This window comes from Echinops telfairi, unplaced genomic scaffold, assembly GCF_000313985.2.
Source record: "Echinops telfairi isolate 266 unplaced genomic scaffold, ASM31398v2 ScPeMD7_7420;HRSCAF=8458, whole genome shotgun sequence".
Lineage (NCBI taxonomy): Eukaryota > Metazoa > Chordata > Mammalia > Afrosoricida > Tenrecidae > Echinops > Echinops telfairi.
This window is the reverse complement of record NW_022111320.1, coordinates 10,655,016-10,662,793: the sequence shown is the minus strand read 5'-3', so window position 1 is coordinate 10,662,793 and position 7,778 is coordinate 10,655,016.

The following is a 7,778-nucleotide window of genomic DNA, read 5'->3' as shown; positions in this document are numbered from 1 at the left end:
GGGGGGATAAGGGGGAATCAATCACAAGGATCAATATATAAACCCAAATTCTTAGCCAATAAGATACATCAACTTTTCAAGAATGAAAGGTTGTAAACTCAGTTTCAAATATGGTTTGAATTTCTTAGGGAAAAGTTTCCTACACAGTTACTGACTTCTTGTTTTTGAATAGTGTGAATTTTACTTTGAGCAGTTCAGTGGGTTGTATAATATATTCAGAAATAGGAACCTTCTTCAAATGGGAGAGATGACACCAGTCTTTAATCCCCTGCAATTTTGCAACATATGGATTAGTGAGAAAGATCAAATAAGAACCTTTCCAATGAATATCAAAATATTTTTAACTGGTATTTTCTAATGAGCTTAATTCTAAGGCAAGGAGATAGGGCAGTAAAGAATTTAGTGCCTTCACAGTTGTTAGAGTTAGGTTTTGTGTCCATTTTTTTCTGGGCTAGGCTTCTCAGCAGTTTGGTAGTAATCCCTCCTGATGTTTGGGTCAGCTAGGTTTCTGGATGACTTATCCCAAACTGCCTTGCCTGAATCATTCCACTGGTCATGTGCAGATGACTGATCTCAACACCAAGCAGAATAGGGACTGAGGTGAGCCAATGGGATCTTGCCTCCTAACCCCTATAAAATCCAATTCCAAGACGTCATCAGTTTCCTCAAATCAAGAGGTGACCCACTCCACCACTTCATGACTGTAGTGTACTTTGCTTATTAAATTAACGCTGATGACTGTCTTGTCATACTATTTTGCCCTGAGATTCTGCATGTGTTGCTTACTCTATTGTGGTGGCAAACTACTTGGGAGAAACTGCTACGTTTTCTCCAAGGAAGAAAAGACTGGTGACACTGACTGTTGACATATAACTATTTTGTGATCTACACAACCTAATCAACTCCTGATGGGGTCTAATTTAATATCCTCAACTCTGTGGGCATGAGCAGTTGTGGTAGAGTGTAGCCCCCTTGATCAGGTCACACCCTGGATGCAATTTAAGGAAGATCTCCTTGGAGTGTGGCCTGCTGCATTTTAAGCAGACTGTGTAGGAAGGCTTGTCACTTCTGCTGGATCTAGAGTTTGCATGTGGTCCAATGACATCCTGTTATATTGCCTGACAAACCTAGGAGCCATCACCAGATTATGAAACTTGGATTCATTTGACTTTGCATCCACCAGCCTGGGGTCTTCCTGGTCCTCTGTAACTATAAAAGTCAGAAGAAATCTTTCAATCAACTTGTGACCCATAGACCGGACTGAACCAGACTGGACTTAACTCTTTCTACAACTGTGTGAGCCATTTCATCCTAAGGATTGTTTTCGATGTACATGCACATATAAACATAGGTTTTGCTTCCCTAGAGAACCAAACCTAGCACAATTATTAAGAGCCTGTTTAAGAAATTTGGTATGATTTTTAGCATCATGAATCAAAGATTGATAATGTTTTAATAAATTTGTGCGTAGTAAATCTGAATTACAATAGTCAGTATAGAGTGTAACGTCACAGAATGGCATATGACACTCTCAGAAGGAATTAATTTACAATAGTCAAAGGAATAGTTCTTAAATGTACCAACATTAACAGGAGTACTGGCAACCAATTTATCAAAACCAGAACCAAACTCACTGCCATCGAGTCAGCACTGGCTCATAGCAACCCCTGCGGGTGTCTGACTATACCTGTTTATGGGAATTGAAAGCCCAGTCTTTCTCCTGCACAGCTGCTGGTGTTTCGTACAGATGACCATGAAGATCATGGCCCAACATGTAACCACTACACCCCCAGGGCTCTTTGAAACCTACTTAATCCCATGGATAATACAATTATTGCCAATCATTTTTTTCTATCCACAAGCCCAGATGACTGAGGATGATAAAGGCCATAGCCTTTCTGGAAAAAAAAAAAAAAAGTGGGGGAAACAGTAGAAATCGAGCTAATTACTTGGTCTGTTAAGTGGGTTCTTCTTTTACTGCAGAGGATAACTGTTGCTCTCTAGGTACTAATGAGAACTTCAATCAATCAGCTTTTGAGACAAAAAAGTACCCATGCAGCCAATGCAAAGATTCAGCCTAATGTGAATACCTGCAAATCATAATAAAATACATTTAAAACCATTGGTGAGTTTTATGTGTATAAAATCTATTTTGCCTTTGAACAAAGGACCTGTAGGTTATACAAGGGGGTTACCACGCCTCCCTCCAAGCCCCCAATGGGAAAAAGTTCCACTGAGTAGAGCTTTCATGGTATGCCTTTTTCCTGCTAGGTGAGCATTTAGCAGCTTGTTCTTGGTTACTGCACTCAGAGCTGTCACCTGGGAAGTTTCTCTCTGGTCACAATGAATTTTTTCATGAAAGAGTTTTGCTCAAACTTCTTCTTTTTCTTCTTCTTCTTTTTTTTGATGGCTGATTTAAGAGAACAGTGTGTGGCTGTGAAATTTTGTTTCCTGCTCAGGAAAATTGCCACAGAAACAGTTGTGTTGTTGAACACAGCTTACAAGGACAGAGGATTTCGAAAAAACTCAAGTATACAAGTGGTTGCCTTGTTTCAAAAATTGTGAAATGTCAATTGATGACAAACCTGATTCTGGACGTTTGTCAACTTCCTGAACCAATGAAAATGTGGACTGGTTGCGCATTTGAAGTTCATTCCACCAGGTCAGACTGTTCATCAAGCTTCTGAGGTTCTGAAAAGATGATAGAACAGTGTGGAATAAAAAAGGCCTGTTTTTGGCAGACGGGGGACTGGTTTTGCCACCATGACAATGGACCTGCTCACACAGCCATCTCAGCAGGCCGGTTTTTGGCAAAAAACAACATACCTCTCTTGTCCCAGGCACCTCACTCACCTGCTCTACCTCCATGTGACTTCTTTTTGTTTCTGTGAATGAAGAGGGACATGAAAGGACAGCAATTTGAAGATGTAGAAGAGGTGAAGACAAAAATGAGGGAGGTCCTGTCAGCCATCCAAACAGGTAAGTTTGAAGAATGTTTCCAAGACTGGAATTGCAGATTTGAAAAATGCACTAAGTATAATGGAGAGTACTTTGAAGATGCTAAGATTTGTTTGTTTGTTTTTTTTGGTAAAAAAAATTAAATACATAGCTTTGAAGAAAGAAATTCTGTTTGTTTTTTTTCTGGCGGGTACCCCCTTGTACATATTTTCCAACAGAGGTCGTTAAGGTTTACTTGGATTACATTGAGAGCAAGTAGAGAAGAATCTATTTTATCCACAGCTATTGAAAAGTACTTCCAAATATATTTTTGGGCCATCCCTATGGTCTTAATCCAATCCAGAGGTTTAGAATCATCTGGTCCTTCTCATAAATAAGTATCTTCATTAATTTCACAGCCACTTATTTTCATTGCTCCTTCTGAGATTCAGAAGTTTCAGTTTATTAGTAATCTGGATCCAACAAATTATGGGATACTTTTTTGGATCATCAATCATTAGATCACGAAATCTGCTTGGTGGACAACCATGACAAAGACAATATCTGCTGTGGATAGCGAGCCCATTAGAGCCATGTTTATAGGAAAGGTCATAGAGCTCTCTGCTAGAAACACTTATCATCATAAACATGGTGTTTTCTCTAAGTAGAGGGTGATTAATCGTAAAAATGGTCAGCTGCAACAAAATCAAAACAAAACAAAAGACTTTTCCAAAGAACCAATTAAGTGTTTATCTGGCATGCCCCTCATGCTAGTCCAGCATATTAGAGTAGGGAAACATGAGAACTGGCAGGAAAATTAGACCTTTATTTAATCAATAGTGATTAAGTAAAGTGTGGAAACATATGGAGTTAAGAGATCATGGAACTTTTCATGAACTTTTAAAAATTCCTTTCTATTAACAGAGATCATGTACTATTCAATGTTTGGGTCATGCAAATCTTCATTTTATTGTCAATTCTTTATTTTTTTTCAATGTGTAATTACTATCATTTATGAAGAGTTTTAAACAAATTAGAAAAATGGGAAAGATTGAAAAGGCATGATTTTGGTCTAAGTAGGCTTACTTTAAGATGGAATAATGCCTTTTAAAAATAGAGATAGTATTTGGAAATTTTAAGAGGCATAATTTTTTTTCCATTTCTTCCAGTCTGAAAAGTGTCCTAAGTGGATTATGACACTTATTAGTGTCAGCTAAAAATTTTAACTTGAGTTCCTCTTTATGGGAGAATTTTCAGATTGATGGCCCTGAATTTTGACTATTACAATCTCAAAGGGGAGCCAGGAAGCCTATAAAAGGCTGGAAACCAAAGATCCATTTGTAGTCCTAATTCTTGAAGATGTTAGAGTACCCTCTGCTACCAGACCCACCCACTTCACTGTTATCAAGTTGATCCTGACTGATAGTGATCTGATAGGACAGAATACAGTTTATCCTTAAATTTTCCAAGACTATAGGTCTGTATAGGAACAGATAGATTCATCTTTCTTCTGAATTGTGGTTGGTGGATTTGAACTAATGACTTTGTGGTTACAGCCCAACAATTGTTACCGTAACTCCAAAAAGTCACTGAGCCAATTCTGACAGCAACCAAAAGACAGCATAGAATTACCTCTGGGGGTTCCGAGACTGTAAATCTTTACAGGAATAGAAAGCCCTGTCTAACCACACCCGCCGCCCCCAGTGGCTGGAGGTTTCGAATGGCTCACCTCATGATTAACAGTCCAATTGGGAACCCACTATACTATCAGGGCTCCAAATCTGTACAGAAAGTCCAAATAAACATATAACAATCGTCCTGCTTTCATTTTGAGAACAAGGTAAACTCAATTAATTTGGTTTGTTGACAAAATCTCTCCTGAAAGTGAAGCACTCTCCAACACTAAAGTGTAGATAGTGCCAACATAGCATGTTGCTGTTGTCAGGTGCCATCGAGTGGGTTTTAACCCTTAGTGACCCTATACACAACAGCAAACACCGCCCAGTCCTGGACTATCCCCATTGTCGTTTCTCTGCCCGAGTCCACGTCGCAGTCACTGTGTCAGTTCCTCTCCTTACGTCCCTTCCTCATGTTTGCTGCCCCTTCACTTTACCAAGCATGATGTCCTTCTCCAAGGACTCGTCTCTCCTGCCAACATGTCCAAAATATGTAAGATGGGTCTTGCCATCCTTATCTCTCAGGAGAATTCTGACACTACTTTTTCCAAGGCAGATCTGCTTGTTCTATTAGCAGTCCATGGTATTGTCAATATTCTTCTCCAGTATCACAGTATCCTTCACAACCACCCCTTCCCACAGATATAGTCCATTTTAATTCTGTGTAATTCCATCTGGGAAGTCCATGTGTGTGGTCACCTGTTGTGTTGTTGAAAAATGGCATCCTCTATTCATTTTCCTATCAATGTCATTTCTGATACATAGAGGAAAGTGTTTTAGACTGAAATACCTGGGATTTTCACTTATACATTTGTTGGTACACAGCAACACCTCTACTCAGTTAGGAACCAAATATCTCAGATTCTCAACTTTCTTGCCATGTTAAACTTAGGTAACTGAGCTCTATTTAAGAAATCAATGAGGATTAGACACAAAGCAAAATTTTCAATAAAGTTCACTCACTAAGGCATAATTATGTCTGCAGGACTAATGGATGTCACAAAAAATAAAATAAAATAAAGAATGAAAATGAGCAAGTATATTACATTGGCAATTATTGGACAACCTCAAAAGCAAGAGCTGGCTTTATTTCTGGCAGCTCTCTGCTTTCCCACTACAAATTTTTTATTTATTTCACCATTATTTTATTTGCATGAGTTATTAATGAGATTGTTAATTTCCATATTCTGTTGGGTCACCATTCTTTGGAATGGGCACAAATATGCATCTTTTCCAGTCTGTTGACCAGGTCTTCCAAATGTCATGGCATAGGTAAGTGAAGGATTATAAACTTTCATTGGATTTTTAAAATATATCACTTAAAACTCCATCTATCTACAGAACCTTGTTGTGATGGATTGACATTTCTTAATATGGCTCTTTTACCCATGTTTCTATAACTCCCACCCAATAATGGTGTGGAACTATCTAAATAGGGTGTGTGTAAAACTAATAGAGGGGATTGGTCAGTTTTATCTACTACACAGGCCTACTAAAATGAATCATCTTTGAAGAGAGAACAGGTAGCTGCCAGGGTCATCAGAAGAGCATTTTCCAGAGCTCTATCTGCAGTATTGGGGTCCTACATAAGAGGCACCTGGGACGTTGACACTTAGACTGTGGGACAGAGTAAGGGGACCATTGCCAAGACCGTGGGATGATGAGAAAGATCAACAGGCAGGCTTCTTGCTCCAAGAAGGCAGAAGCCAAGGGACCACATGGCTGAGGGATTGAGAACCAGAGAGAGATTTGGCTGCTGGGTGAGGAGGCATGTTTCTGTGGACCAAAAACTATTTCCTTACTGTTTATTAATCCTAATTTATGGTAACATGTTAACTCCCTTGATAAATCTTTTTATGGCTACTTTAAATGAGTTCTGTGGGGTCATTGCAAAAAATTATCAAGCCCATCATAGAGGCTGAGTGTTATTAGAAGAATCACTAGTGTCAGAACATGGTAAAGAAAGATAGAGACTAAAGGCATGTTTGGCTCCTGCCTTGTGGCAGTAAGAAAGGCAGATGAAGTCAGACACGAAGCCCCCATGTCCCTTACTGCACTCATTTATCACTAAGGTCTTCAGAGAAGCCTAAACTTCTTCCTTCAATACCACCAGCTTTTGATAAAATGCTACCAATTGAAATGGTTGGACATCTATCCATTTATTTGTTATTATTGTTATTTTGCACCATGTGTATTCTTTCAAATTCATTTTGATATTTCTTGCATCATTCAATATTTTATCTTAGAATCCTTCAGTGTGGAAGTCAGGCTTAAATTGTTCTTCACTCCTTTCAGCTTGACATATGCTGAGCATTTTCTTCCTTCTAGCTTTCTACTTCCAGTCTGCGCATTTCATGATGCTGCTCTTCTTTGCCTTCTGAGCTACCCTTTGAGGTTTTCTGTTAAGCTCTTTTATTTCCTCAATTTGTCCATGTGATTTAGTTGCCCCTATGTTCAAGACTAAGTTTCAAGAGGTTTTTTTGCATCCATGTTGTTTCTTCCTTCTTTTAGTTCTTTTGAATGAACTTTGGCTTTCTTCACAGATGATGTTCTTGACATCATCCTACAACTTGTCAATCTCCTGTCTTCATATTCAATCCATCAAATCTCTTCTTGCCATGTTGCCTAGTTTCAGATAATAGACTAAAGATTTTGGGTTTTTTTATACTTTCTTTAATTTTATTCAACTTCAACTTGAGCATATGAACAATGTATGGTCTGTTCCACAGTTAATGCTTGTTTTGACTGATGATATTGAGTTTACCCATGCTTCTTCCCACAGATATAATCAGTTTACTTCTTTTATATCCTCTCTGGTGAAGTTCACCTATATAATTACCATTTATGTTGTTGAAGAAAGGTAGTTCTCATTAAGAAGTCATTAGTCTTGCCAATTTTTATCATGTGATTTCCAGGTTTGATTCTGTCATCGAGCCTATATTTTCCAACCAATGCTCTTTACCATTTTTTAAAATGTTCACATTTCAATAGCTGATAATTAACCATGTATATTGATTGCATGGTTAATGTTTTCAAATGAAAATAATTGATACAGTTCTTCAATTTATTCATCATGGATCACTGGCTTTAGTAAATTTGCATAACAGTAATTTGTAAGTTTGAATATTAGTATTAACTGTACTTCCTTGCAGGCATATAGATAGA